General features: G+C 49.2%; 37 non-coding genes across 37 annotated transcripts; 18 read left to right on the top strand and 19 right to left on the bottom strand.

Annotated features, from left to right (window-relative positions):
- Window positions 1-6: 6 nt before the first annotated feature.
- Window positions 7-79, bottom strand: Trnav-aac (transfer RNA valine (anticodon AAC)). The gene has a single exon. It is a non-coding gene; the product is annotated as a tRNA-Val (tRNA).
- Window positions 80-1,943: 1,864 nt separating this feature from the next.
- On the top strand, window positions 1,944-2,015 carry Trnap-ugg (transfer RNA proline (anticodon UGG)). The gene has a single exon. It is a non-coding gene; the product is annotated as a tRNA-Pro (tRNA).
- A 635-nt stretch (window positions 2,016-2,650) lies between these two features.
- Window positions 2,651-2,723, bottom strand: Trnav-uac (transfer RNA valine (anticodon UAC)). Its single transcript has one exon. It is a non-coding gene; the product is annotated as a tRNA-Val (tRNA).
- A 235-nt stretch (window positions 2,724-2,958) lies between these two features.
- Window positions 2,959-3,030, top strand: Trnap-cgg (transfer RNA proline (anticodon CGG)). Its single transcript has one exon. It is a non-coding gene; the product is annotated as a tRNA-Pro (tRNA).
- A 208-nt stretch (window positions 3,031-3,238) lies between these two features.
- Window positions 3,239-3,311, bottom strand: Trnav-aac (transfer RNA valine (anticodon AAC)). Its single transcript has one exon. It is a non-coding gene; the product is annotated as a tRNA-Val (tRNA).
- A 1,864-nt stretch (window positions 3,312-5,175) lies between these two features.
- Trnap-ugg (transfer RNA proline (anticodon UGG)) lies at window positions 5,176-5,247 on the top strand. Its single transcript has one exon. It is a non-coding gene; the product is annotated as a tRNA-Pro (tRNA).
- Window positions 5,248-5,882: 635 nt separating this feature from the next.
- On the bottom strand, window positions 5,883-5,955 carry Trnav-uac (transfer RNA valine (anticodon UAC)). The gene has a single exon. It is a non-coding gene; the product is annotated as a tRNA-Val (tRNA).
- A 235-nt stretch (window positions 5,956-6,190) lies between these two features.
- Window positions 6,191-6,262, top strand: Trnap-cgg (transfer RNA proline (anticodon CGG)). Its single transcript has one exon. It is a non-coding gene; the product is annotated as a tRNA-Pro (tRNA).
- A 208-nt stretch (window positions 6,263-6,470) lies between these two features.
- On the bottom strand, window positions 6,471-6,543 carry Trnav-aac (transfer RNA valine (anticodon AAC)). Its single transcript has one exon. It is a non-coding gene; the product is annotated as a tRNA-Val (tRNA).
- A 1,864-nt stretch (window positions 6,544-8,407) lies between these two features.
- Trnap-ugg (transfer RNA proline (anticodon UGG)) lies at window positions 8,408-8,479 on the top strand. Its single transcript has one exon. It is a non-coding gene; the product is annotated as a tRNA-Pro (tRNA).
- Window positions 8,480-9,114: 635 nt separating this feature from the next.
- Window positions 9,115-9,187, bottom strand: Trnav-uac (transfer RNA valine (anticodon UAC)). Its single transcript has one exon. It is a non-coding gene; the product is annotated as a tRNA-Val (tRNA).
- Window positions 9,188-9,422: 235 nt separating this feature from the next.
- Window positions 9,423-9,494, top strand: Trnap-cgg (transfer RNA proline (anticodon CGG)). Its single transcript has one exon. It is a non-coding gene; the product is annotated as a tRNA-Pro (tRNA).
- Window positions 9,495-9,702: 208 nt separating this feature from the next.
- On the bottom strand, window positions 9,703-9,775 carry Trnav-aac (transfer RNA valine (anticodon AAC)). Its single transcript has one exon. It is a non-coding gene; the product is annotated as a tRNA-Val (tRNA).
- Window positions 9,776-11,275: 1,500 nt separating this feature from the next.
- On the top strand, window positions 11,276-11,347 carry Trnap-ugg (transfer RNA proline (anticodon UGG)). Its single transcript has one exon. It is a non-coding gene; the product is annotated as a tRNA-Pro (tRNA).
- A 635-nt stretch (window positions 11,348-11,982) lies between these two features.
- Window positions 11,983-12,055, bottom strand: Trnav-uac (transfer RNA valine (anticodon UAC)). Its single transcript has one exon. It is a non-coding gene; the product is annotated as a tRNA-Val (tRNA).
- Window positions 12,056-12,290: 235 nt separating this feature from the next.
- Window positions 12,291-12,362, top strand: Trnap-cgg (transfer RNA proline (anticodon CGG)). Its single transcript has one exon. It is a non-coding gene; the product is annotated as a tRNA-Pro (tRNA).
- A 208-nt stretch (window positions 12,363-12,570) lies between these two features.
- On the bottom strand, window positions 12,571-12,643 carry Trnav-aac (transfer RNA valine (anticodon AAC)). Its single transcript has one exon. It is a non-coding gene; the product is annotated as a tRNA-Val (tRNA).
- Window positions 12,644-14,143: 1,500 nt separating this feature from the next.
- Trnap-ugg (transfer RNA proline (anticodon UGG)) lies at window positions 14,144-14,215 on the top strand. Its single transcript has one exon. It is a non-coding gene; the product is annotated as a tRNA-Pro (tRNA).
- A 635-nt stretch (window positions 14,216-14,850) lies between these two features.
- Trnav-uac (transfer RNA valine (anticodon UAC)) lies at window positions 14,851-14,923 on the bottom strand. Its single transcript has one exon. It is a non-coding gene; the product is annotated as a tRNA-Val (tRNA).
- Window positions 14,924-15,158: 235 nt separating this feature from the next.
- Trnap-cgg (transfer RNA proline (anticodon CGG)) lies at window positions 15,159-15,230 on the top strand. The gene has a single exon. It is a non-coding gene; the product is annotated as a tRNA-Pro (tRNA).
- A 208-nt stretch (window positions 15,231-15,438) lies between these two features.
- Trnav-aac (transfer RNA valine (anticodon AAC)) lies at window positions 15,439-15,511 on the bottom strand. The gene has a single exon. It is a non-coding gene; the product is annotated as a tRNA-Val (tRNA).
- Window positions 15,512-17,011: 1,500 nt separating this feature from the next.
- On the top strand, window positions 17,012-17,083 carry Trnap-ugg (transfer RNA proline (anticodon UGG)). The gene has a single exon. It is a non-coding gene; the product is annotated as a tRNA-Pro (tRNA).
- Window positions 17,084-17,718: 635 nt separating this feature from the next.
- On the bottom strand, window positions 17,719-17,791 carry Trnav-uac (transfer RNA valine (anticodon UAC)). Its single transcript has one exon. It is a non-coding gene; the product is annotated as a tRNA-Val (tRNA).
- A 235-nt stretch (window positions 17,792-18,026) lies between these two features.
- Window positions 18,027-18,098, top strand: Trnap-cgg (transfer RNA proline (anticodon CGG)). The gene has a single exon. It is a non-coding gene; the product is annotated as a tRNA-Pro (tRNA).
- A 208-nt stretch (window positions 18,099-18,306) lies between these two features.
- Window positions 18,307-18,379, bottom strand: Trnav-aac (transfer RNA valine (anticodon AAC)). The gene has a single exon. It is a non-coding gene; the product is annotated as a tRNA-Val (tRNA).
- Window positions 18,380-19,879: 1,500 nt separating this feature from the next.
- On the top strand, window positions 19,880-19,951 carry Trnap-ugg (transfer RNA proline (anticodon UGG)). Its single transcript has one exon. It is a non-coding gene; the product is annotated as a tRNA-Pro (tRNA).
- Window positions 19,952-20,587: 636 nt separating this feature from the next.
- Trnav-uac (transfer RNA valine (anticodon UAC)) lies at window positions 20,588-20,660 on the bottom strand. The gene has a single exon. It is a non-coding gene; the product is annotated as a tRNA-Val (tRNA).
- A 235-nt stretch (window positions 20,661-20,895) lies between these two features.
- Trnap-cgg (transfer RNA proline (anticodon CGG)) lies at window positions 20,896-20,967 on the top strand. The gene has a single exon. It is a non-coding gene; the product is annotated as a tRNA-Pro (tRNA).
- A 208-nt stretch (window positions 20,968-21,175) lies between these two features.
- On the bottom strand, window positions 21,176-21,248 carry Trnav-aac (transfer RNA valine (anticodon AAC)). Its single transcript has one exon. It is a non-coding gene; the product is annotated as a tRNA-Val (tRNA).
- A 1,500-nt stretch (window positions 21,249-22,748) lies between these two features.
- Window positions 22,749-22,820, top strand: Trnap-ugg (transfer RNA proline (anticodon UGG)). The gene has a single exon. It is a non-coding gene; the product is annotated as a tRNA-Pro (tRNA).
- Window positions 22,821-23,455: 635 nt separating this feature from the next.
- Trnav-uac (transfer RNA valine (anticodon UAC)) lies at window positions 23,456-23,528 on the bottom strand. Its single transcript has one exon. It is a non-coding gene; the product is annotated as a tRNA-Val (tRNA).
- A 235-nt stretch (window positions 23,529-23,763) lies between these two features.
- Trnap-cgg (transfer RNA proline (anticodon CGG)) lies at window positions 23,764-23,835 on the top strand. Its single transcript has one exon. It is a non-coding gene; the product is annotated as a tRNA-Pro (tRNA).
- A 208-nt stretch (window positions 23,836-24,043) lies between these two features.
- Window positions 24,044-24,116, bottom strand: Trnav-aac (transfer RNA valine (anticodon AAC)). Its single transcript has one exon. It is a non-coding gene; the product is annotated as a tRNA-Val (tRNA).
- Window positions 24,117-25,616: 1,500 nt separating this feature from the next.
- On the top strand, window positions 25,617-25,688 carry Trnap-ugg (transfer RNA proline (anticodon UGG)). Its single transcript has one exon. It is a non-coding gene; the product is annotated as a tRNA-Pro (tRNA).
- Window positions 25,689-26,323: 635 nt separating this feature from the next.
- Window positions 26,324-26,396, bottom strand: Trnav-uac (transfer RNA valine (anticodon UAC)). Its single transcript has one exon. It is a non-coding gene; the product is annotated as a tRNA-Val (tRNA).
- Window positions 26,397-26,631: 235 nt separating this feature from the next.
- Trnap-cgg (transfer RNA proline (anticodon CGG)) lies at window positions 26,632-26,703 on the top strand. The gene has a single exon. It is a non-coding gene; the product is annotated as a tRNA-Pro (tRNA).
- A 208-nt stretch (window positions 26,704-26,911) lies between these two features.
- Window positions 26,912-26,984, bottom strand: Trnav-aac (transfer RNA valine (anticodon AAC)). The gene has a single exon. It is a non-coding gene; the product is annotated as a tRNA-Val (tRNA).
- Between the last annotated feature and the right edge of the window lie 305 nt (window positions 26,985-27,289).

Here is a 27,289-nt window from a genome sequence, read left to right as displayed (position 1 = left end):
AAAAAGTGTTTCCGCCCGGAATCGAACCGGGGACCTTCTGCGTGTTAGGCAGACGTGATAACCGCTACACCACGGAAACTGCTACGCTCTGTGCTCCACATCTGACACAACTTGTAGGACAATCGCAACTTTGGCGTAAAAATCACTTTGCGGAAACGCACAATGCAGGTATTTCGCATTCGTATGCAACAATCGACAGCACCCTTGCCTGTCTGAATGCCATCACGAATGAGAGCCCAAGAAGTCGTCGGAAATGCTCGCGGCCGAGTCCTCAGCAGCATCAGCTTCTCATTCTTTCCATACGAGGTACCGTCAATTCGCGCAGTCGCTATTGCAAATGATGTCACCAAAAGCAATCACTTCGTTAGCGGCGAGGAGCCCGGAATCGAACCGGGGACCTTCTGCGTGTTAGGCAGACGTGATAACCGCTACACCACGGAAACTGCTACGCTCTGTGCCCCACATCTGACACAACTTGTAGGACGATCGCAACTTTGGCGTAAAAATCACTTTCCGGAAACGCACAATGCAGGTATTTCGCATTCGTATGCAACAATCGACAGCACCCTTGCCTGTCTGAATGCCATCACGAATGAGAGCCCAAGAAGTCGTCGGAAATGCTCGCGGCCGAGTCCTCAGCAGCATCAGCTTCTCATTCTTTCCATACGAGGTACCGTCAATTCGCGCAGTCGCTATTGCAAATGATGTCACCAAAAGCAATCACTTCGTTAGCGGCGAGGAGCCCGGACTCAGCGGTAGCTCTACATGAAGGCACCAGCAGCTCCGTCAGGCCACCGCTGGCGCGCCGGCGCCCGGACCCACGACCGTCAATGACGCTGCAGTCGATGTACTTCTTAATATCGCTTTTGGAAGAAGGAAACCAGGTGTAAATCACACAGTATTTTACTGATGATCTGGAAACGCAAGTTTAGAATAAGTAGAACATTATATAAAATGTGTTGTGTGGTCGAGCGACACCCACGCCTCGCTCTCGCCAGATTATCGTTGCTGCACGGAATGATTGTTAAGGCACCGACGGCTTCAGAGTTCGTCTTCTCGAAGTTTTGCTTTTGCAGTACATTCCGCAATCTTTTCGTTATGAGTCGTCTGTTTCGGTTTCCCGATGTAGTTTTGCTCACTGCTCTCGACTTCTCTTAACCCCGAGCCACCACTAGCCAAAAATTCCGCACTGCTATCTGGTCAATCTGCAGAGCTCGATGAAGGCGTCGCGGTCGTTCCTGAGCTGATGAAACGGCCGAATCTGTAGTTGTTCCCAGATCTCTTCCACAACAACGGCCTCCCAGACGCTTGGATTACAGGAGTACGCCACTACTCCCAGCCGGAGAACTGCATTTGAAAGCGTAATAACATGAGCTACACGTAACTCCGATTTCTGTGTCTGACCTACTTTTAATGAAACTGTCGTCGATTTACTTACTACTATCGCTGCTGGACGAAGCAGATCAGGTGAAAACCATCAGTATTCTTGTAACGAAGAGGTAATGGAAATTTAGGTAAAACAATATCAAAAAAAGTTGTGTGGTGGAGCGACACGTACAGTTGGCTCTTCCTAGATGATCATTGCTGCACGGAATAATTGTTAAGGCACCGACGCCTTCAGGAGTGGTCTTCTGGAAGTTTTGCTTGCAGTATATTCCGCAATCTTTTCGTTATGAGTTGGTGTTTCGGATTCCCGATGTTCTTTTGTTTAGTGCACATGCCTTCCCTTGACACTGAGAAAGCACATGACGAAAGTGAAACACCACCGTCTGTTCATCTGCAGAGCGCGATGAAATTATTCACTCTATATTCATTGCCTTTCATATTCTTCCCATCAGTGGTGAGCGCTGCCTTCAGAAAGCGCTTTTGTTTCTGATTTACATGGAAGTTAGTGTTCCTCGGAGCTGGACTGCTTGGGATTAGCTTCATTGCTACTGGCAGGTGGCTCGTTGGTCTAGGGGTATGATTCCTGCTTTGGGTGCAGGAGGTCCCGGGTTCAAATCCCGGACGAGCCCTACCGTTTTGACCGTGCTGAAGAGTAGGTGGAGCTCACCCACGTTTGCAGCTCTGCAATGAAGAATAGATGCCTGCCGCAGCACGCTTTGTGTAGCACTACGGTGATGAAGGGACCGTTTGATATGGCAAGAATCTGACACCAGTAAATTACATGGGTCGATGCTGTAGAAGAGCCGACAGTAATCTTGCATGCAACGGAAAACAAAGGTTGTGTTTGCAGAACATGTGCACCGTGAGTGGAGACGAACCTCAATCGTGGAGCAGTCTACCTTCATCTGATTAGCGACGACAACAACCAAAGGGTGGGATACAAGACTGAGCGTAGTTAAGAGTTTCTCACTATTAGTTACGTTCACACTTCAACAGAGCTGTGACAAGGCGAGTGCAGTGAGCTCAGGAAAGCCAGTATGAAGCGCACTTGAAGTAGTCCTGAAGAAATGGATTATAAACTTTGCCGGCCAGAATGGAGCTACGAGCGTTCTGAGTTACTGAATACCGGTACACTATGGGAGCAAGAGCATTTGACAGTAAAATGAAGCGATATCCGTGTAGCACACGACATTTATTATCCATGCATACGCAGACGTGACGTAATCTCGGAAATGGAATCCGAAAAGGGGTTTAAAAAAAGTCGTGTTTCCGCCCGGGATCGAACCGGGGACCTTCTGCGTGTAAAGCAGACGTGATAACCGCTACACCACGGAAACGACGGCTCTGCGGCTGTTCTACCTAGAAACCCGTAGTGGCAACAGATTTTTCCTGCGTAAGCAAAGGCATCGCCTACGAGCTCCCTCCGATTCTAGAAGTTTGCTATTGTAAAAGACATCGATGAAAACAATCAAACCGCAACAGCCAGGGAAAACGCTGGGTGAGCGGCAGCTCTGCATGGTGATACCAAGAACGGAGGCGTCAGTCATGTGCAGCGCTTAGACGCTACGAACAGGCTCGTTGGTCTAGGGGTATGATTCCTGCTTCGGGTGCAGGAGGTCCCGGGTTCAAATCCCGGACGAGCCCTTGCGTTTTGTGCAAACGTGTGGCAACTACCGTCATGCCGGCGGCTGTTCCGCGCATTTCCAGCCCTCCAGGTAAGCACAAAAACCAAGTAGCCGGTTCTGAAAGAGTTTCATGTATCATCTGAGCCCTGGTGGTGGGCCGTTTGAAATTGATTTAAATGGTCACAGTAGAGATTGTAGCAAGGGTCTTGTTGAGTGCGACGAAAAAGTGTTTCCGCCCGGAATCGAACCGGGGACCTTCTGCGTGTTAGGCAGACGTGATAACCGCTACACCACGGAAACTGCTACGCTCTGTGCTCCACATCTGACACAACTTGTAGGACAATCGCAACTTTGGCGTAAAAATCACTTTGCGGAAACGCACAATGCAGGTATTTCGCATTCGTATGCAACAATCGACAGCACCCTTGCCTGTCTGAATGCCATCACGAATGAGAGCCCAAGAAGTCGTCGGAAATGCTCGCGGCCGAGTCCTCAGCAGCATCAGCTTCTCATTCTTTCCATACGAGGTACCGTCAATTCGCGCAGTCGCTATTGCAAATGATGTCACCAAAAGCAATCACTTCGTTAGCGGCGAGGAGCCCGGAATCGAACCGGGGACCTTCTGCGTGTTAGGCAGACGTGATAACCGCTACACCACGGAAACTGCTACGCTCTGTGCCCCACATCTGACACAACTTGTAGGACGATCGCAACTTTGGCGTAAAAATCACTTTGCGGAAACGCACAATGCAGGTATTTCGCATTCGTATGCAACAATCGACAGCACCCTTGCCTGTCTGAATGCCATCACGAATGAGAGCCCAAGAAGTCGTCGGAAATGCTCGCGGCCGAGTCCTCAGCAGCATCAGCTTCTCATTCTTTCCATACGAGGTACCGTCAATTCGCGCAGTCGCTATTGCAAATGATGTCACCAAAAGCAATCACTTCGTTAGCGGCGAGGAGCCCGGACTCAGCGGTAGCTCTACATGAAGGCACCAGCAGCTCCGTCAGGCCACCGCTGGCGCGCCGGCGCCCGGACCCACGACCGTCAATGACGCTGCAGTCGATGTACTTCTTAATATCGCTTTTGGAAGAAGGAAACCAGGTGTAAATCACACAGTATTTTACTGATGATCTGGAAACGCAAGTTTAGAATAAGTAGAACATTATATAAAATGTGTTGTGTGGTCGAGCGACACCCACGCCTCGCTCTCGCCAGATTATCGTTGCTGCACGGAATGATTGTTAAGGCACCGACGGCTTCAGAGTTCGTCTTCTCGAAGTTTTGCTTTTGCAGTACATTCCGCAATCTTTTCGTTATGAGTCGTCTGTTTCGGTTTCCCGATGTAGTTTTGCTCACTGCTCTCGACTTCTCTTAACCCCGAGCCACCACTAACCAAAAATTCCGCACTGCTATCTGGTCAATCTGCAGAGCTCGATGAAGGCGTCGCGGTCGTTCCTGAGCTGATGAAACGGCCGAATCTGTAGTTGTTCCCAGATCTCTTCCACAACAACGGCCTCCCAGACGCTTGGATTACAGGAGTACGCCACTACTCCCAGCCGGAGAACTGCATTTGAAAGCGTAATAACATGAGCTACACGTAACTCCGATTTCTGTGTCTGACCTACTTTTAATGAAACTGTCGTCGATTTACTTACTACTATCGCTGCTGGACGAAGCAGATCAGGTGAAAACCATCAGTATTCTTGTAACGAAGAGGTAATGGAAATTTAGGTAAAACAATATCAAAAAAAGTTGTGTGGTGGAGCGACACGTACAGTTGGCTCTTCCTAGATGATCATTGCTGCACGGAATAATTGTTAAGGCACCGACGCCTTCAGGAGTGGTCTTCTGGAAGTTTTGCTTGCAGTATATTCCGCAATCTTTTCGTTATGAGTTGGTGTTTCGGATTCCCGATGTTCTTTTGTTTAGTGCACATGCCTTCCCTTGACACTGAGAAAGCACATGACGAAAGTGAAACACCACCGTCTGTTCATCTGCAGAGCGCGATGAAATTATTCACTCTATATTCATTGCCTTTCATATTCTTCCCATCAGTGGTGAGCGCTGCCTTCAGAAAGCGCTTTTGTTTCTGATTTACATGGAAGTTAGTGTTCCTCGGAGCTGGACTGCTTGGGATTAGCTTCATTGCTACTGGCAGGTGGCTCGTTGGTCTAGGGGTATGATTCCTGCTTTGGGTGCAGGAGGTCCCGGGTTCAAATCCCGGACGAGCCCTACCGTTTTGACCGTGCTGAAGAGTAGGTGGAGCTCACCCACGTTTGCAGCTCTGCAATGAAGAATAGATGCCTGCCGCAGCACGCTTTGTGTAGCACTACGGTGATGAAGGGACCGTTTGATATGGCAAGAATCTGACACCAGTAAATTACATGGGTCGATGCTGTAGAAGAGCCGACAGTAATCTTGCATGCAACGGAAAACAAAGGTTGTGTTTGCAGAACATGTGCACCGTGAGTGGAGACGAACCTCAATCGTGGAGCAGTCTACCTTCATCTGATTAGCGACGACAACAACCAAAGGGTGGGATACAAGACTGAGCGTAGTTAAGAGTTTCTCACTATTAGTTACGTTCACACTTCAACAGAGCTGTGACAAGGCGAGTGCAGTGAGCTCAGGAAAGCCAGTATGAAGCGCACTTGAAGTAGTCCTGAAGAAATGGATTATAAACTTTGCCGGCCAGAATGGAGCTACGAGCGTTCTGAGTTACTGAATACCGGTACACTATGGGAGCAAGAGCATTTGACAGTAAAATGAAGCGATATCCGTGTAGCACACGACATTTATTATCCATGCATACGCAGACGTGACGTAATCTCGGAAATGGAATCCGAAAAGGGGTTTAAAAAAAGTCGTGTTTCCGCCCGGGATCGAACCGGGGACCTTCTGCGTGTAAAGCAGACGTGATAACCGCTACACCACGGAAACGACGGCTCTGCGGCTGTTCTACCTAGAAACCCGTAGTGGCAACAGATTTTTCCTGCGTAAGCAAAGGCATCGCCTACGAGCTCCCTCCGATTCTAGAAGTTTGCTATTGTAAAAGACATCGATGAAAACAATCAAACCGCAACAGCCAGGGAAAACGCTGGGTGAGCGGCAGCTCTGCATGGTGATACCAAGAACGGAGGCGTCAGTCATGTGCAGCGCTTAGACGCTACGAACAGGCTCGTTGGTCTAGGGGTATGATTCCTGCTTCGGGTGCAGGAGGTCCCGGGTTCAAATCCCGGACGAGCCCTTGCGTTTTGTGCAAACGTGTGGCAACTACCGTCATGCCGGCGGCTGTTCCGCGCATTTCCAGCCCTCCAGGTAAGCACAAAAACCAAGTAGCCGGTTCTGAAAGAGTTTCATGTATCATCTGAGCCCTGGTGGTGGGCCGTTTGAAATTGATTTAAATGGTCACAGTAGAGATTGTAGCAAGGGTCTTGTTGAGTGCGACGAAAAAGTGTTTCCGCCCGGAATCGAACCGGGGACCTTCTGCGTGTTAGGCAGACGTGATAACCGCTACACCACGGAAACTGCTACGCTCTGTGCTCCACATCTGACACAACTTGTAGGACAATCGCAACTTTGGCGTAAAAATCACTTTGCGGAAACGCACAATGCAGGTATTTCGCATTCGTATGCAACAATCGACAGCACCCTTGCCTGTCTGAATGCCATCACGAATGAGAGCCCAAGAAGTCGTCGGAAATGCTCGCGGCCGAGTCCTCAGCAGCATCAGCTTCTCATTCTTTCCATACGAGGTACCGTCAATTCGCGCAGTCGCTATTGCAAATGATGTCACCAAAAGCAATCACTTCGTTAGCGGCGAGGAGCCCGGAATCGAACCGGGGACCTTCTGCGTGTTAGGCAGACGTGATAACCGCTACACCACGGAAACTGCTACGCTCTGTGCTCCACATCTGACACAACTTGTAGGACGATCGCAACTTTGGCGTAAAAATCACTTTGCGGAAACGCACAATGCAGGTATTTCGCATTCGTATGCAACAATCGACAGCACCCTTGCCTGTCTGAATGCCATCACGAATGAGAGCCCAAGAAGTCGTCGGAAATGCTCGCGGCCGAGTCCTCAGCAGCATCAGCTTCTCATTCTTTCCATACGAGGTACCGTCAATTCGCGCAGTCGCTATTGCAAATGATGTCACCAAAAGCAATCACTTCGTTAGCGGCGAGGAGCCCGGACTCAGCGGTAGCTCTACATGAAGGCACCAGCAGCTCCGTCAGGCCACCGCTGGCGCGCCGGCGCCCGGACCCACGACCGTCAATGACGCTGCAGTCGATGTACTTCTTAATATCGCTTTTGGAAGAAGGAAACCAGGTGTAAATCACACAGTATTTTACTGATGATCTGGAAACGCAAGTTTAGAATAAGTAGAACATTATATAAAATGTGTTGTGTGGTCGAGCGACACCCACGCCTCGCTCTCGCCAGATTATCGTTGCTGCACGGAATGATTGTTAAGGCACCGACGGCTTCAGAGTTCGTCTTCTCGAAGTTTTGCTTTTGCAGTACATTCCGCAATCTTTTCGTTATGAGTCGTCTGTTTCGGTTTCCCGATGTAGTTTTGCTCACTGCTCTCGACTTCTCTTAACCCCGAGCCACCACTAACCAAAAATTCCGCACTGCTATCTGGTCAATCTGCAGAGCTCGATGAAGGCGTCGCGGTCGTTCCTGAGCTGATGAAACGGCCGAATCTGTAGTTGTTCCCAGATCTCTTCCACAACAACGGCCTCCCAGACGCTTGGATTACAGGAGTACGCCACTACTCCCAGCCGGAGAACTGCATTTGAAAGCGTAATAACATGAGCTACACGTAACTCCGATTTCTGTGTCTGACCTACTTTTAATGAAACTGTCGTCGATTTACTTACTACTATCGCTGCTGGACGAAGCAGATCAGGTGAAAACCATCAGTATTCTTGTAACGAAGAGGTAATGGAAATTTAGGTAAAACAATATCAAAAAAAGTTGTGTGGTGGAGCGACACGTACAGTTGGCTCTTCCTAGATGATCATTGCTGCACGGAATAATTGTTAAGGCACCGACGCCTTCAGGAGTGGTCTTCTGGAAGTTTTGCTTGCAGTATATTCCGCAATCTTTTCGTTATGAGTTGGTGTTTCGGATTCCCGATGTTCTTTTGTTTAGTGCACATGCCTTCCCTTGACACTGAGAAAGCACATGACGAAAGTGAAACACCACCGTCTGTTCATCTGCAGAGCGCGATGAAATTATTCACTCTATATTCATTGCCTTTCATATTCTTCCCATCAGTGGTGAGCGCTGCCTTCAGAAAGCGCTTTTGTTTCTGATTTACATGGAAGTTAGTGTTCCTCGGAGCTGGACTGCTTGGGATTAGCTTCATTGCTACTGGCAGGTGGCTCGTTGGTCTAGGGGTATGATTCCTGCTTTGGGTGCAGGAGGTCCCGGGTTCAAATCCCGGACGAGCCCTACCGTTTTGACCGTGCTGAAGAGTAGGTGGAGCTCACCCACGTTTGCAGCTCTGCAATGAAGAATAGATGCCTGCCGCAGCACGCTTTGTGTAGCACTACGGTGATGAAGGGACCGTTTGATATGGCAAGAATCTGACACCAGTAAATTACATGGGTCGATGCTGTAGAAGAGCCGACAGTAATCTTGCATGCAACGGAAAACAAAGGTTGTGTTTGCAGAACATGTGCACCGTGAGTGGAGACGAACCTCAATCGTGGAGCAGTCTACCTTCATCTGATTAGCGACGACAACAACCAAAGGGTGGGATACAAGACTGAGCGTAGTTAAGAGTTTCTCACTATTAGTTACGTTCACACTTCAACAGAGCTGTGACAAGGCGAGTGCAGTGAGCTCAGGAAAGCCAGTATGAAGCGCACTTGAAGTAGTCCTGAAGAAATGGATTATAAACTTTGCCGGCCAGAATGGAGCTACGAGCGTTCTGAGTTACTGAATACCGGTACACTATGGGAGCAAGAGCATTTGACAGTAAAATGAAGCGATATCCGTGTAGCACACGACATTTATTATCCATGCATACGCAGACGTGACGTAATCTCGGAAATGGAATCCGAAAAGGGGTTTAAAAAAAGTCGTGTTTCCGCCCGGGATCGAACCGGGGACCTTCTGCGTGTAAAGCAGACGTGATAACCGCTACACCACGGAAACGACGGCTCTGCGGCTGTTCTACCTAGAAACCCGTAGTGGCAACAGATTTTTCCTGCGTAAGCAAAGGCATCGCCTACGAGCTCCCTCCGATTCTAGAAGTTTGCTATTGTAAAAGACATCGATGAAAACAATCAAACCGCAACAGCCAGGGAAAACGCTGGGTGAGCGGCAGCTCTGCATGGTGATACCAAGAACGGAGGCGTCAGTCATGTGCAGCGCTTAGACGCTACGAACAGGCTCGTTGGTCTAGGGGTATGATTCCTGCTTCGGGTGCAGGAGGTCCCGGGTTCAAATCCCGGACGAGCCCTTGCGTTTTGTGCAAACGTGTGGCAACTACCGTCATGCCGGCGGCTGTTCCGCGCATTTCCAGCCCTCCAGGTAAGCACAAAAACCAAGTAGCCGGTTCTGAAAGAGTTTCATGTATCATCTGAGCCCTGGTGGTGGGCCGTTTGAAATTGATTTAAATGGTCACAGTAGAGATTGTAGCAAGGGTCTTGTTGAGTGCGACGAAAAAGTGTTTCCGCCCGGAATCGAACCGGGGACCTTCTGCGTGTTAGGCAGACGTGATAACCGCTACACCACGGAAACTGCTACGCTCTGTGCTCCACATCTGACACAACTTGTAGGACGATCGCAACTTTGGCGTAAAAATCACTTTGCGGAAACGCACAATGCAGGTATTTCGCATTCGTATGCAACAATCGACAGCACCCTTGCCTGTCTGAATGCCATCACGAATGAGAGCCCAAGAAGTCGTCGGAAATGCTCGCGGCCGAGTCCTCAGCAGCATCAGCTTCTCATTCTTTCCATACGAGGTACCGTCAATTCGCGCAGTCGCTATTGCAAATGATGTCACCAAAAGCAATCACTTCGTTAGCGGCGAGGAGCCCGGACTCAGCGGTAGCTCTACATGAAGGCACCAGCAGCTCCGTCAGGCCACCGCTGGCGCGCCGGCGCCCGGACCCACGACCGTCAATGACGCTGCAGTCGATGTACTTCTTAATATCGCTTTTGGAAGAAGGAAACCAGGTGTAAATCACACAGTATTTTACTGATGATCTGGAAACGCAAGTTTAGAATAAGTAGAACATTATATAAAATGTGTTGTGTGGTCGAGCGACACCCACGCCTCGCTCTCGCCAGATTATCGTTGCTGCACGGAATGATTGTTAAGGCACCGACGGCTTCAGAGTTCGTCTTCTCGAAGTTTTGCTTTTGCAGTACATTCCGCAATCTTTTCGTTATGAGTCGTCTGTTTCGGTTTCCCGATGTAGTTTTGCTCACTGCTCTCGACTTCTCTTAACCCCGAGCCACCACTAGCCGAAAATTCCGCACTGCTATCTGGTCAATCTGCAGAGCTCGATGAAGGCGTCGCGGTCGTTCCTGAGCTGATGAAACGGCCGAATCTGTAGTTGTTCCCAGATCTCTTCCACAACAACGGCCTCCCAGACGCTTGGATTACAGGAGTACGCCACTACTCCCAGCCGGAGAACTGCATTTGAAAGCGTAATAACATGAGCTACACGTAACTCCGATTTCTGTGTCTGACCTACTTTTAATGAAACTGTCGTCGATTTACTTACTACTATCGCTGCTGGACGAAGCAGATCAGGTGAAAACCATCAGTATTCTTGTAACGAAGAGGTAATGGAAATTTAGGTAAAACAATATCAAAAAAAGTTGTGTGGTGGAGCGACACGTACAGTTGGCTCTTCCTAGATGATCATTGCTGCACGGAATAATTGTTAAGGCACCGACGCCTTCAGGATTGGTCTTCTGGAAGTTTTGCTTGCAGTATATTCCGCAATCTTTTCGTTATGAGTTGGTGTTTCGGATTCCCGATGTTCTTTTGTTTAGTGCACATGCCTTCCCTTGACACTGAGAAAGCACATGACGAAAGTGAAACACCACCGTCTGTTCATCTGCAGAGCGCGATGAAATTATTCACTCTATATTCATTGCCTTTCATATTCTTCCCATCAGTGGTGAGCGCTGCCTTCAGAAAGCGCTTTTGTTTCTGATTTACATGGAAGTTAGTGTTCCTCGGAGCTGGACTGCTTGGGATTAGCTTCATTGCTACTGGCAGGTGGCTCGTTGGTCTAGGGGTATGATTCCTGCTTTGGGTGCAGGAGGTCCCGGGTTCAAATCCCGGACGAGCCCTACCGTTTTGACCGTGCTGAAGAGTAGGTGGAGCTCACCCACGTTTGCAGCTCTGCAATGAAGAATAGATGCCTGCCGCAGCACGCTTTGTGTAGCACTACGGTGATGAAGGGACCGTTTGATATGGCAAGAATCTGACACCAGTAAATTACATGGGTCGATGCTGTAGAAGAGCCGACAGTAATCTTGCATGCAACGGAAAACAAAGGTTGTGTTTGCAGAACATGTGCACCGTGAGTGGAGACGAACCTCAATCGTGGAGCAGTCTACCTTCATCTGATTAGCGACGACAACAACCAAAGGGTGGGATACAAGACTGAGCGTAGTTAAGAGTTTCTCACTATTAGTTACGTTCACACTTCAACAGAGCTGTGACAAGGCGAGTGCAGTGAGCTCAGGAAAGCCAGTATGAAGCGCACTTGAAGTAGTCCTGAAGAAATGGATTATAAACTTTGCCGGCCAGAATGGAGCTACGAGCGTTCTGAGTTACTGAATACCGGTACACTATGGGAGCAAGAGCATTTGACAGTAAAATGAAGCGATATCCGTGTAGCACACGACATTTATTATCCATGCATACGCAGACGTGACGTAATCTCGGAAATGGAATCCGAAAAGGGGTTTAAAAAAAGTCGTGTTTCCGCCCGGGATCGAACCGGGGACCTTCTGCGTGTAAAGCAGACGTGATAACCGCTACACCACGGAAACGACGGCTCTGCGGCTGTTCTACCTAGAAACCCGTAGTGGCAACAGATTTTTCCTGCGTAAGCAAAGGCATCGCCTACGAGCTCCCTCCGATTCTAGAAGTTTGCTATTGTAAAAGACATCGATGAAAACAATCAAACCGCAACAGCCAGGGAAAACGCTGGGTGAGCGGCAGCTCTGCATGGTGATACCAAGAACGGAGGCGTCAGTCATGTGCAGCGCTTAGACGCTACGAACAGGCTCGTTGGTCTAGGGGTATGATTCCTGCTTCGGGTGCAGGAGGTCCCGGGTTCAAACCCCGGACGAGCCCTTGCGTTTTGTGCAAACGTGTGGCAACTACCGTCATGCCGGCGGCTGTTCCGCGCATTTCCAGCCCTCCAGGTAAGCACAAAAACCAAGTAGCCGGTTCTGAAAGAGTTTCATGTATCATCTGAGCCCTGGTGGTGGGCCGTTTGAAATTGATTTAAATGGTCACAGTAGAGATTGTAGCAAGGGTCTTGTTGAGTGCGACGAAAAAGTGTTTCCGCCCGGAATCGAACCGGGGACCTTCTGCGTGTTAGGCAGACGTGATAACCGCTACACCACGGAAACTGCTACGCTCTGTGCTCCACATCTGACACAACTTGTAGGACGATCGCAACTTTGGCGTAAAAATCACTTTGCGGAAACGCACAATGCAGGTATTTCGCATTCGTATGCAACAATCGACAGCACCCTTGCCTGTCTGAATGCCATCACGAATGAGAGCCCAAGAAGTCGTCGGAAATGCTCGCGGCCGAGTCCTCAGCAGCATCAGCTTCTCATTCTTTCCATACGAGGTACCGTCAATTCGCGCAGTCGCTATTGCAAATGATGTCACCAAAAGCAATCACTTCGTTAGCGGCGAGGAGCCCGGACTCAGCGGTAGCTCTACATGAAGGCACCAGCAGCTCCGTCAGGCCACCGCTGGCGCGCCGGCGCCCGGACCCACGACCGTCAATGACGCTGCAGTCGATGTACTTCTTAATATCGCTTTTGGAAGAAGGAAACCAGGTGTAAATCACACAGTATTTTACTGATGATCTGGAAACGCAAGTTTAGAATAAGTAGAACATTATATAAAATGTGTTGTGTGGTCGAGCGACACCCACGCCTCGCTCTCGCCAGATTATCGTTGCTGCACGGAATGATTGTTAAGGCACCGACGGCTTCAGAGTTCGTCTTCTCGAAGTTTTGCTTTTGCAGTACATTCCGCAATCTTTTCGTTATGAGTCGTCTGTTTCGGTTTCCCGATGTAGTTTTGCTCACTGCTCTCGACTTCTCTTAACCCCGAGCCACCACTAGCCGAAAATTCCGCACTGCTATCTGGTCAATCTGCAGAGCTCGATGAAGGCGTCGCGGTCGTTCCTGAGCTGATGAAACGGCCGAATCTGTAGTTGTTCCCAGATCTCTTCCACAACAACGGCCTCCCAGACGCTTGGATTACAGGAGTACGCCACTACTCCCAGCCGGAGAACTGCATTTGAAAGCGTAATAACATGAGCTACACGTAACTCCGATTTCTGTGTCTGACCTACTTTTAATGAAACTGTCGTCGATTTACTTACTACTATCGCTGCTGGACGAAGCAGATCAGGTGAAAACCATCAGTATTCTTGTAACGAAGAGGTAATGGAAATTTAGGTAAAACAATATCAAAAAAAGTTGTGTGGTGGAGCGACACGTACAGTTGGCTCTTCCTAGATGATCATTGCTGCACGGAATAATTGTTAAGGCACCGACGCCTTCAGGAGTGGTCTTCTGGAAGTTTTGCTTGCAGTATATTCCGCAATCTTTTCGTTATGAGTTGGTGTTTCGGATTCCCGATGTTCTTTTGTTTAGTGCACATGCCTTCCCTTGACACTGAGAAAGCACATGACGAAAGTGAAACACCACCGTCTGTTCATCTGCAGAGCGCGATGAAATTATTCACTCTATATTCATTGCCTTTCATATTCTTCCCATCAGTGGTGAGCGCTGCCTTCAGAAAGCGCTTTTGTTTCTGATTTACATGGAAGTTAGTGTTCCTCGGAGCTGGACTGCTTGGGATTAGCTTCATTGCTACTGGCAGGTGGCTCGTTGGTCTAGGGGTATGATTCCTGCTTTGGGTGCAGGAGGTCCCGGGTTCAAATCCCGGACGAGCCCTACCGTTTTGACCGTGCTGAAGAGTAGGTGGAGCTCACCCACGTTTGCAGCTCTGCAATGAAGAATAGATGCCTGCCGCAGCACGCTTTGTGTAGCACTACGGTGATGAAGGGACCGTTTGATATGGCAAGAATCTGACACCAGTAAATTACATGGGTCGATGCTGTAGAAGAGCCGACAGTAATCTTGCATGCAACGGAAAACAAAGGTTGTGTTTGCAGAACATGTGCACCGTGAGTGGAGACGAACCTCAATCGTGGAGCAGTCTACCTTCATCTGATTAGCGACGACAACAACCAAAGGGTGGGATACAAGACTGAGCGTAGTTAAGAGTTTCTCACTATTAGTTACGTTCACACTTCAACAGAGCTGTGACAAGGCGAGTGCAGTGAGCTCAGGAAAGCCAGTATGAAGCGCACTTGAAGTAGTCCTGAAGAAATGGATTATAAACTTTGCCGGCCAGAATGGAGCTACGAGCGTTCTGAGTTACTGAATACCGGTACACTATGGGAGCAAGAGCATTTGACAGTAATATGAAGCGATATCCGTGTAGCACACGACATTTATTATCCATGCATACGCAGACGTGACGTAATCTCGGAAATGGAATCCGAAAAGGGGTTTAAAAAAAGTCGTGTTTCCGCCCGGGATCGAACCGGGGACCTTCTGCGTGTAAAGCAGACGTGATAACCGCTACACCACGGAAACGACGGCTCTGCGGCTGTTCTACCTAGAAACCCGTAGTGGCAACAGATTTTTCCTGCGTAAGCAAAGGCATCGCCTACGAGCTCCCTCCGATTCTAGAAGTTTGCTATTGTAAAAGACATCGATGAAAACAATCAAACCGCAACAGCCAGGGAAAACGCTGGGTGAGCGGCAGCTCTGCATGGTGATACCAAGAACGGAGGCGTCAGTCATGTGCAGCGCTTAGACGCTACGAACAGGCTCGTTGGTCTAGGGGTATGATTCCTGCTTCGGGTGCAGGAGGTCCCGGGTTCAAACCCCGGACGAGCCCTTGCGTTTTGTGCAAACGTGTGGCAACTACCGTCATGCCGGCGGCTGTTCCGCGCATTTCCAGCCCTCCAGGTAAGCACAAAAACCAAGTAGCCGGTTCTGAAAGAGTTTCATGTATCATCTGAGCCCTGGTGGTGGGCCGTTTGAAATTGATTTAAATGGTCACAGTAGAGATTGTAGCAAGGGTCTTGTTGAGTGCGACGAAAAAGTGTTTCCGCCCGGAATCGAACCGGGGACCTTCTGCGTGTTAGGCAGACGTGATAACCGCTACACCACGGAAACTGCTACGCTCTGTGCTCCACATCTGACACAACTTGTAGGACGATCGCAACTTTGGCGTAAAAATCACTTTGCGGAAACGCACAATGCAGGTATTTCGCATTCGTATGCAACAATCGACAGCACCCTTGCCTGTCTGAATGCCATCACGAATGAGAGCCCAAGAAGTCGTCGGAAATGCTCGCGGCCGAGTCCTCAGCAGCATCAGCTTCTCATTCTTTCCATACGAGGTACCGTCAATTCGCGCAGTCGCTATTGCAAATGATGTCACCAAAAGCAATCACTTCGTTAGCGGCGAGGAGCCCGGACTCAGCGGTAGCTCTACATGAAGGCACCAGCAGCTCCGTCAGGCCACCGCTGGCACGCCGGCGCCCGGACCCACGACCGTCAATGACGCTGCAGTCGATGTACTTCTTAATATCGCTTTTGGAAGAAGGAAACCAGGTGTAAATCACACAGTATTTTACTGATGATCTGGAAACGCAAGTTTAGAATAAGTAGAACATTATATAAAATGTGTTGTGTGGTCGAGCGACACCCACGCCTCGCTCTCGCCAGATTATCGTTGCTGCACGGAATGATTGTTAAGGCACCGACGGCTTCAGAGTTCGTCTTCTCGAAGTTTTGCTTTTGCAGTACATTCCGCAATCTTTTCGTTATGAGTCGTCTGTTTCGGTTTCCCGATGTAGTTTTGCTCACTGCTCTCGACTTCTCTTAACCCCGAGCCACCACTAGCCAAAAATTCCGCACTGCTATCTGGTCAATCTGCAGAGCTCGATGAAGGCGTCGCGGTCGTTCCTGAGCTGATGAAACGGCCGAATCTGTAGTTGTTCCCAGATCTCTTCCACAACAACGGCCTCCCAGACGCTTGGATTACAGGAGTACGCCACTACTCCCAGCCGGAGAACTGCATTTGAAAGCGTAATAACATGAGCTACACGTAACTCCGATTTCTGTGTCTGACCTACTTTTAATGAAACTGTCGTCGATTTACTTACTACTATCGCTGCTGGACGAAGCAGATCAGGTGAAAACCATCAGTATTCTTGTAACGAAGAGGTAATGGAAATTTAGGTAAAACAATATCAAAAAAAGTTGTGTGGTGGAGCGACACGTACAGTTGGCTCTTCCTAGATGATCATTGCTGCACGGAATAATTGTTAAGGCACCGACGCCTTCAGGATTGGTCTTCTGGAAGTTTTGCTTGCAGTATATTCCGCAATCTTTTCGTTATGAGTTGGTGTTTCGGATTCCCGATGTTCTTTTGTTTAGTGCACATGCCTTCCCTTGACACTGAGAAAGCACATGACGAAAGTGAAACACCACCGTCTGTTCATCTGCAGAGCGCGATGAAATTATTCACTCTATATTCATTGCCTTTCATATTCTTCCCATCAGTGGTGAGCGCTGCCTTCAGAAAGCGCTTTTGTTTCTGATTTACATGGAAGTTAGTGTTCCTCGGAGCTGGACTGCTTGGGATTAGCTTCATTGCTACTGGCAGGTGGCTCGTTGGTCTAGGGGTATGATTCCTGCTTTGGGTGCAGGAGGTCCCGGGTTCAAATCCCGGACGAGCCCTACCGTTTTGACCGTGCTGAAGAGTAGGTGGAGCTCACCCACGTTTGCAGCTCTGCAATGAAGAATAGATGCCTGCCGCAGCACGCTTTGTGTAGCACTACGGTGATGAAGGGACCGTTTGATATGGCAAGAATCTGACACCAGTAAATTACATGGGTCGATGCTGTAGAAGAGCCGACAGTAATCTTGCATGCAACGGAAAACAAAGGTTGTGTTTGCAGAACATGTGCACCGTGAGTGGAGACGAACCTCAATCGTGGAGCAGTCTACCTTCATCTGATTAGCGACGACAACAACCAAAGGGTGGGATACAAGACTGAGCGTAGTTAAGAGTTTCTCACTATTAGTTACGTTCACACTTCAACAGAGCTGTGACAAGGCGAGTGCAGTGAGCTCAGGAAAGCCAGTATGAAGCGCACTTGAAGTAGTCCTGAAGAAATGGATTATAAACTTTGCCGGCCAGAATGGAGCTACGAGCGTTCTGAGTTACTGAATACCGGTACACTATGGGAGCAAGAGCATTTGACAGTAAAATGAAGCGATATCCGTGTAGCACACGACATTTATTATCCATGCATACGCAGACGTGACGTAATCTCGGAAATGGAATCCGAAAAGGGGTTTAAAAAAAGTCGTGTTTCCGCCCGGGATCGAACCGGGGACCTTCTGCGTGTAAAGCAGACGTGATAACCGCTACACCACGGAAACGACGGCTCTGCGGCTGTTCTACCTAGAAACCCGTAGTGGCAACAGATTTTTCCTGCGTAAGCAAAGGCATCGCCTACGAGCTCCCTCCGATTCTAGAAGTTTGCTATTGTAAAAGACATCGATGAAAACAATCAAACCGCAACAGCCAGGGAAAACGCTGGGTGAGCGGCAGCTCTGCATGGTGATACCAAGAACGGAGGCGTCAGTCATGTGCAGCGCTTAGACGCTACGAACAGGCTCGTTGGTCTAGGGGTATGATTCCTGCTTCGGGTGCAGGAGGTCCCGGGTTCAAACCCCGGACGAGCCCTTGCGTTTTGTGCAAACGTGTGGCAACTACCGTCATGCCGGCGGCTGTTCCGCGCATTTCCAGCCCTCCAGGTAAGCACAAAAACCAAGTAGCCGGTTCTGAAAGAGTTTCATGTATCATCTGAGCCCTGGTGGTGGGCCGTTTGAAATTGATTTAAATGGTCACAGTAGAGATTGTAGCAAGGGTCTTGTTGAGTGCGACGAAAAAGTGTTTCCGCCCGGAATCGAACCGGGGACCTTCTGCGTGTTAGGCAGACGTGATAACCGCTACACCACGGAAACTGCTACGCTCTGTGCTCCACATCTGACACAACTTGTAGGACGATCGCAACTTTGGCGTAAAAATCACTTTGCGGAAACGCACAATGCAGGTATTTCGCATTCGTATGCAACAATCGACAGCACCCTTGCCTGTCTGAATGCCATCACGAATGAGAGCCCAAGAAGTCGTCGGAAATGCTCGCGGCCGAGTCCTCAGCAGCATCAGCTTCTCATTCTTTCCATACGAGGTACCGTCAATTCGCGCAGTCGCTATTGCAAATGATGTCACCAAAAGCAATCACTTCGTTAGCGGCGAGGAGCCCGGACTCAGCGGTAGCTCTACATGAAGGCACCAGCAGCTCCGTCAGGCCACCGCTGGCACGCCGGCGCCCGGACCCACGACCGTCAATGACGCTGCAGTCGATGTACTTCTTAATATCGCTTTTGGAAGAAGGAAACCAGGTGTAAATCACACAGTATTTTACTGATGATCTGGAAACGCAAGTTTAGAATAAGTAGAACATTATATAAAATGTGTTGTGTGGTCGAGCGACACCCACGCCTCGCTCTCGCCAGATTATCGTTGCTGCACGGAATGATTGTTAAGGCACCGACGGCTTCAGAGTTCGTCTTCTCGAAGTTTTGCTTTTGCAGTACATTCCGCAATCTTTTCGTTATGAGTCGTCTGTTTCGGTTTCCCGATGTAGTTTTGCTCACTGCTCTCGACTTCTCTTAACCCCGAGCCACCACTAGCCGAAAATTCCGCACTGCTATCTGGTCAATCTGCAGAGCTCGATGAAGGCGTCGCGGTCGTTCCTGAGCTGATGAAACGGCCGAATCTGTAGTTGTTCCCAGATCTCTTCCACAACAACGGCCTCCCAGACGCTTGGATTACAGGAGTACGCCACTACTCCCAGCCGGAGAACTGCATTTGAAAGCGTAATAACATGAGCTACACGTAACTCCGATTTCTGTGTCTGACCTACTTTTAATGAAACTGTCGTCGATTTACTTACTACTATCGCTGCTGGACGAAGCAGATCAGGTGAAAACCATCAGTATTCTTGTAACGAAGAGGTAATGGAAATTTAGGTAAAACAATATCAAAAAAAGTTGTGTGGTGGAGCGACACGTACAGTTGGCTCTTCCTAGATGATCATTGCTGCACGGAATAATTGTTAAGGCACCGACGCCTTCAGGATTGGTCTTCTGGAAGTTTTGCTTGCAGTATATTCCGCAATCTTTTCGTTATGAGTTGGTGTTTCGGATTCCCGATGTTCTTTTGTTTAGTGCACATGCCTTCCCTTGACACTGAGAAAGCACATGACGAAAGTGAAACACCACCGTCTGTTCATCTGCAGAGCGCGATGAAATTATTCACTCTATATTCATTGCCTTTCATATTCTTCCCATCAGTGGTGAGCGCTGCCTTCAGAAAGCGCTTTTGTTTCTGATTTACATGGAAGTTAGTGTTCCTCGGAGCTGGACTGCTTGGGATTAGCTTCATTGCTACTGGCAGGTGGCTCGTTGGTCTAGGGGTATGATTCCTGCTTTGGGTGCAGGAGGTCCCGGGTTCAAATCCCGGACGAGCCCTACCGTTTTGACCGTGCTGAAGAGTAGGTGGAGCTCACCCACGTTTGCAGCTCTGCAATGAAGAATAGATGCCTGCCGCAGCACGCTTTGTGTAGCACTACGGTGATGAAGGGACCGTTTGATATGGCAAGAATCTGACACCAGTAAATTACATGGGTCGATGCTGTAGAAGAGCCGACAGTAATCTTGCATGCAACGGAAAACAAAGGTTGTGTTTGCAGAACATGTGCACCGTGAGTGGAGACGAACCTCAATCGTGGAGCAGTCTACCTTCATCTGATTAGCGACGACAACAACCAAAGGGTGGGATACAAGACTGAGCGTAGTTAAGAGTTTCTCACTATTAGTTACGTTCACACTTCAACAGAGCTGTGACAAGGCGAGTGCAGTGAGCTCAGGAAAGCCAGTATGAAGCGCACTTGAAGTAGTCCTGAAGAAATGGATTATAAACTTTGCCGGCCAGAATGGAGCTACGAGCGTTCTGAGTTACTGAATACCGGTACACTATGGGAGCAAGAGCATTTGACAGTAAAATGAAGCGATATCCGTGTAGCACACGACATTTATTATCCATGCATACGCAGACGTGACGTAATCTCGGAAATGGAATCCGAAAAGGGGTTTAAAAAAAAGTCGTGTTTCCGCCCGGGATCGAACCGGGGACCTTCTGCGTGTAAAGCAGACGTGATAACCGCTACACCACGGAAACGACGGCTCTGCGGCTGTTCTACCTAGAAACCCGTAGTGGCAACAGATTTTTCCTGCGTAAGCAAAGGCATCGCCTACGAGCTCCCTCCGATTCTAGAAGTTTGCTATTGTAAAAGACATCGATGAAAACAATCAAACCGCAACAGCCAGGGAAAACGCTGGGTGAGCGGCAGCTCTGCATGGTGATACCAAGAACGGAGGCGTCAGTCATGTGCAGCGCTTAGACGCTACGAACAGGCTCGTTGGTCTAGGGGTATGATTCCTGCTTCGGGTGCAGGAGGTCCCGGGTTCAAATCCCGGACGAGCCCTTGCGTTTTGTGCAAACGTGTGGCAACTACCGTCATGCCGGCGGCTGTTCCGCGCATTTCCAGCCCTCCAGGTAAGCACAAAAACCAAGTAGCCGGTTCTGAAAGAGTTTCATGTATCATCTGAGCCCTGGTGGTGGGCCGTTTGAAATTGATTTAAATGGTCACAGTAGAGATTGTAGCAAGGGTCTTGTTGAGTGCGACGAAAAAGTGTTTCCGCCCGGAATCGAACCGGGGACCTTCTGCGTGTTAGGCAGACGTGATAACCGCTACACCACGGAAACTGCTACGCTCTGTGCTCCACATCTGACACAACTTGTAGGACGATCGCAACTTTGGCGTAAAAATCACTTTGCGGAAACGCACAATGCAGGTATTTCGCATTCGTATGCAACAATCGACAGCACCCTTGCCTGTCTGAATGCCATCACGAATGAGAGCCCAAGAAGTCGTCGGAAATGCTCGCGGCCGAGTCCTCAGCAGCATCAGCTTCTCATTCTTTCCATACGAGGTACCGTCAATTCGCGCAGTCGCTATTGCAAATGATGTCACCAAAAGCAATCACTTCGTTAGCGGCGAGGAGCCCGGACTCAGCGGTAGCTCTACATGAAGGCACCAGCAGCTCCGTCAGGCCACCGCTGGCGCGCCGGCGCCCGGACCCACGACCGTCAATGACGCTGCAGTCGATGTACTTCTTAATATCGCTTTTGGAAGAAGGAAACCAGGTGTAAATCACACAGTATTTTACTGATGATCTGGAAACGCAAGTTTAGAATAAGTAGAACATTATATAAAATGTGTTGTGTGGTCGAGCGACACCCACGCCTCGCTCTCGCCAGATTATCGTTGCTGCACGGAATGATTGTTAAGGCACCGACGGCTTCAGAGTTCGTCTTCTCGAAGTTTTGCTTTTGCAGTACATTCCGCAATCTTTTCGTTATGAGTCGTCTGTTTCGGTTTCCCGATGTAGTTTTGCTCACTGCTCTCGACTTCTCTTAACCCCGAGCCACCACTAGCCGAAAATTCCGCACTGCTATCTGGTCAATCTGCAGAGCTCGATGAAGGCGTCGCGGTCGTTCCTGAGCTGATGAAACGGCCGAATCTGTAGTTGTTCCCAGATCTCTTCCACAACAACGGCCTCCCAGACGCTTGGATTACAGGAGTACGCCACTACTCCCAGCCGGAGAACTGCATTTGAAAGCGTAATAACATGAGCTACACGTAACTCCGATTTCTGTGTCTGACCTACTTTTAATGAAACTGTCGTCGATTTACTTACTACTATCGCTGCTGGACGAAGCAGATCAGGTGAAAACCATCAGTATTCTTGTAACGAAGAGGTAATGGAAATTTAGGTAAAACAATATCAAAAAAAGTTGTGTGGTGGAGCGACACGTACAGTTGGCTCTTCCTAGATGATCATTGCTGCACGGAATAATTGTTAAGGCACCGACGCCTTCAGGAGTGGTCTTCTGGAAGTTTTGCTTGCAGTATATTCCGCAATCTTTTCGTTATGAGTTGGTGTTTCGGATTCCCGATGTTCTTTTGTTTAGTGCACATGCCTTCCCTTGACACTGAGAAAGCACATGACGAAAGTGAAACACCACCGTCTGTTCATCTGCAGAGCGCGATGAAATTATTCACTCTATATTCATTGCCTTTCATATTCTTCCCATCAGTGGTGAGCGCTGCCTTCAGAAAGCGCTTTTGTTTCTGATTTACATGGAAGTTAGTGTTCCTCGGAGCTGGACTGCTTGGGATTAGCTTCATTGCTACTGGCAGGTGGCTCGTTGGTCTAGGGGTATGATTCCTGCTTTGGGTGCAGGAGGTCCCGGGTTCAAATCCCGGACGAGCCCTACCGTTTTGACCGTGCTGAAGAGTAGGTGGAGCTCACCCACGTTTGCAGCTCTGCAATGAAGAATAGATGCCTGCCGCAGCACGCTTTGTGTAGCACTACGGTGATGAAGGGACCGTTTGATATGGCAAGAATCTGACACCAGTAAATTACATGGGTCGATGCTGTAGAAGAGCCGACAGTAATCTTGCATGCAACGGAAAACAAAGGTTGTGTTTGCAGAACATGTGCACCGTGAGTGGAGACGAACCTCAATCGTGGAGCAGTCTACCTTCATCTGATTAGCGACGACAACAACCAAAGGGTGGGATACAAGACTGAGCGTAGTTAAGAGTTTCTCACTATTAGTTACGTTCACACTTCAACAGAGCTGTGACAAGGCGAGTGCAGTGAGCTCAGGAAAGCCAGTATGAAGCGCACTTGAAGTAGTCCTGAAGAAATGGATTATAAACTTTGCCGGCCAGAATGGAGCTACGAGCGTTCTGAGTTACTGAATACCGGTACACTATGGGAGCAAGAGCATTTGACAGTAAAATGAAGCGATATCCGTGTAGCACACGACATTTATTATCCATGCATACGCAGACGTGACGTAATCTCGGAAATGGAATCCGAAAAGGGGTTTAAAAAAAGTCGTGTTTCCGCCCGGGATCGAACCGGGGACCTTCTGCGTGTAAAGCAGACGTGATAACCGCTACACCACGGAAACGACGGCTCTGCGGCTGTTCTACCTAGAAACCCGTAGTGGCAACAGATTTTTCCTGCGTAAGCAAAGGCATCGCCTACGAGCTCCCTCCGATTCTAGAAGTTTGCTATTGTAAAAGACATCGATGAAAACAATCAAACCGCAACAGCCAGGGAAAACGCTGGGTGAGCGGCAGCTCTGCATGGTGATACCAAGAACGGAGGCGTCAGTCATGTGCAGCGCTTAGACGCTACGAACAGGCTCGTTGGTCTAGGGGTATGATTCCTGCTTCGGGTGCAGGAGGTCCCGGGTTCAAATCCCGGACGAGCCCTTGCGTTTTGTGCAAACGTGTGGCAACTACCGTCATGCCGGCGGCTGTTCCGCGCATTTCCAGCCCTCCAGGTAAGCACAAAAACCAAGTAGCCGGTTCTGAAAGAGTTTCATGTATCATCTGAGCCCTGGTGGTGGGCCGTTTGAAATTGATTTAAATGGTCACAGTAGAGATTGTAGCAAGGGTCTTGTTGAGTGCGACGAAAAAGTGTTTCCGCCCGGAATCGAACCGGGGACCTTCTGCGTGTTAGGCAGACGTGATAACCGCTACACCACGGAAACTGCTACGCTCTGTGCTCCACATCTGACACAACTTGTAGGACGATCGCAACTTTGGCGTAAAAATCACTTTGCGGAAACGCACAATGCAGGTATTTCGCATTCGTATGCAACAATCGACAGCACCCTTGCCTGTCTGAATGCCATCACGAATGAGAGCCCAAGAAGTCGTCGGAAATGCTCGCGGCCGAGTCCTCAGCAGCATCAGCTTCTCATTCTTTCCATACGAGGTACCGTCAATTCGCGCAGTCGCTATTGCAAATGATGTCACCAAAAGCAATCACTTCGTTAGCGGCGAGGAGCCCGGACTCAGCGGTAGCTCTACATGAAGGCACCAGCAGCTCCGTCAGGCCACCGCTGGCGCGCCGGCGCCCGGACCCACGACCGTCAATGACGCTGCAGTCGATGTACTTCTTAATATCGCTTTTGGAAGAAGGAAACCAGGTGTAAATCACACAGTATTTTACTGATGATCTGGAAACGCAAGTTTAGAATAAGTAGAACATTATATAAAATGTGTTGTGTGGTCGAGCGACACCCACGCCTCGCTCTCGCCAGATTATCGTTGCTGCACGGAATGATTGTTAAGGCACCGACGGCTTCAGAGTTCGTCTTCTCGAAGTTTTGCTTTTGCAGTACATTCCGCAATCTTTTCGTTATGAGTCGTCTGTTTCGGTTTCCCGATGTAGTTTTGCTCACTGCTCTCGACTTCTCTTAACCCCGAGCCACCACTAGCCGAAAATTCCGCACTGCTATCTGGTCAATCTGCAGAGCTCGATGAAGGCGTCGCGGTCGTTCCTGAGCTGATGAAACGGCCGAATCTGTAGTTGTTCCCAGATCTCTTCCACAACAACGGCCTCCCAGACGCTTGGATTACAGGAGTACGCCACTACTCCCAGCCGGAGAACTGCATTTGAAAGCGTAATAACATGAGCTACACGTAACTCCGATTTCTGTGTCTGACCTACTTTTAATGAAACTGTCGTCGATTTACTTACTACTATCGCTGCTGGACGAAGCAGATCAGGTGAAAACCATCAGTATTCTTGTAACGAAGAGGTAATGGAAATTTAGGTAAAACAATATCAAAAAAAGTTGTGTGGTGGAGCGACACGTACAGTTGGCTCTTCCTAGATGATCATTGCTGCACGGAATAATTGTTAAGGCACCGACGCCTTCAGGAGTGGTCTTCTGGAAGTTTTGCTTGCAGTATATTCCGCAATCTTTTCGTTATGAGTTGGTGTTTCGGATTCCCGATGTTCTTTTGTTTAGTGCACATGCCTTCCCTTGACACTGAGAAAGCACATGACGAAAGTGAAACACCACCGTCTGTTCATCTGCAGAGCGCGATGAAATTATTCACTCTATATTCATTGCCTTTCATATTCTTCCCATCAGTGGTGAGCGCTGCCTTCAGAAAGCGCTTTTGTTTCTGATTTACATGGAAGTTAGTGTTCCTCGGAGCTGGACTGCTTGGGATTAGCTTCATTGCTACTGGCAGGTGGCTCGTTGGTCTAGGGGTATGATTCCTGCTTTGGGTGCAGGAGGTCCCGGGTTCAAATCCCGGACGAGCCCTACCGTTTTGACCGTGCTGAAGAGTAGGTGGAGCTCACCCACGTTTGCAGCTCTGCAATGAAGAATAGATGCCTGCCGCAGCACGCTTTGTGTAGCACTACGGTGATGAAGGGACCGTTTGATATGGCAAGAATCTGACACCAGTAAATTACATGGGTCGATGCTGTAGAAGAGCCGACAGTAATCTTGCATGCAACGGAAAACAAAGGTTGTGTTTGCAGAACATGTGCACCGTGAGTGGAGACGAACCTCAATCGTGGAGCAGTCTACCTTCATCTGATTAGCGACGACAACAACCAAAGGGTGGGATACAAGACTGAGCGTAGTTAAGAGTTTCTCACTATTAGTTACGTTCACACTTCAACAGAGCTGTGACAAGGCGAGTGCAGTGAGCTCAGGAAAGCCAGTATGAAGCGCACTTGAAGTAGTCCTGAAGAAATGGATTATAAACTTTGCCGGCCAGAATGGAGCTACGAGCGTTCTGAGTTACTGAATACCGGTACACTATGGGAGCAAGAGCATTTGACAGTAAAATGAAGCGATATCCGTGTAGCACACGACATTTATTATCCATGCATACGCAGACGTGACGTAATCTCGGAAATGGAATCCGAAAAGGGGTTTAAAAAAAGTCGTGTTTCCGCCCGGGATCGAACCGGGGACCTTCTGCGTGTAAAGCAGACGTGATAACCGCTACACCACGGAAACGACGGCTCTGCGGCTGTTCTACCTAGAAACCCGTAGTGGCAACAGATTTTTCCTGCGTAAGCAAAGGCATCGCCTACGAGCTCCCTCCGATTCTAGAAGTTTGCTATTGTAAAAGACATCGATGAAAACAATCAAACCGCAACAGCCAGGGAAAACGCTGGGTGAGCGGCAGCTCTGCATGGTGATACCAAGAACGGAGGCGTCAGTCATGTGCAGCGCTTAGACGCTACGAACAGGCTCGTTGGTCTAGGGGTATGATTCCTGCTTCGGGTGCAGGAGGTCCCGGGTTCAAATCCCGGACGAGCCCTTGCGTTTTGTGCAAACGTGTGGCAACTACCGTCATGCCGGCGGCTGTTCCGCGCATTTCCAGCCCTCCAGGTAAGCACAAAAACCAAGTAGCCGGTTCTGAAAGAGTTTCATGTATCATCTGAGCCCTGGTGGTGGGCCGTTTGAAATTGATTTAAATGGTCACAGTAGAGATTGTAGCAAGGGTCTTGTTGAGTGCGACGAAAAAGTGTTTCCGCCCGGAATCGAACCGGGGACCTTCTGCGTGTTAGGCAGACGTGATAACCGCTACACCACGGAAACTGCTACGCTCTGTGCTCCACATCTGACACAACTTGTAGGACGATCGCAACTTTGGCGTAAAAATCACTTTGCGGAAACGCACAATGCAGGTATTTCGCATTCGTATGCAACAATCGACAGCACCCTTGCCTGTCTGAATGCCATCACGAATGAGAGCCCAAGAAGTCGTCGGAAATGCTCGCGGCCGAGTCCTCAGCAGCATCAGCTTCTCATTCTTTCCATACGAGGTACCGTCAATTCGCGCAGTCGCTATTGCAAATGATGTCACCAAAAGCAATCACTTCGTTAGCGGCGAGGAGCCCGGA

The sequence above is a fragment of the Schistocerca cancellata genome, unplaced genomic scaffold, assembly GCF_023864275.1.
Source record: "Schistocerca cancellata isolate TAMUIC-IGC-003103 unplaced genomic scaffold, iqSchCanc2.1 HiC_scaffold_611, whole genome shotgun sequence".
NCBI classification, from domain to species: Eukaryota; Metazoa; Arthropoda; class Insecta; order Orthoptera; family Acrididae; genus Schistocerca; species Schistocerca cancellata.
The sequence above is the reverse complement of the archived record's forward strand: the minus strand, read 5'-3'. Positions and strand labels throughout refer to the sequence as shown.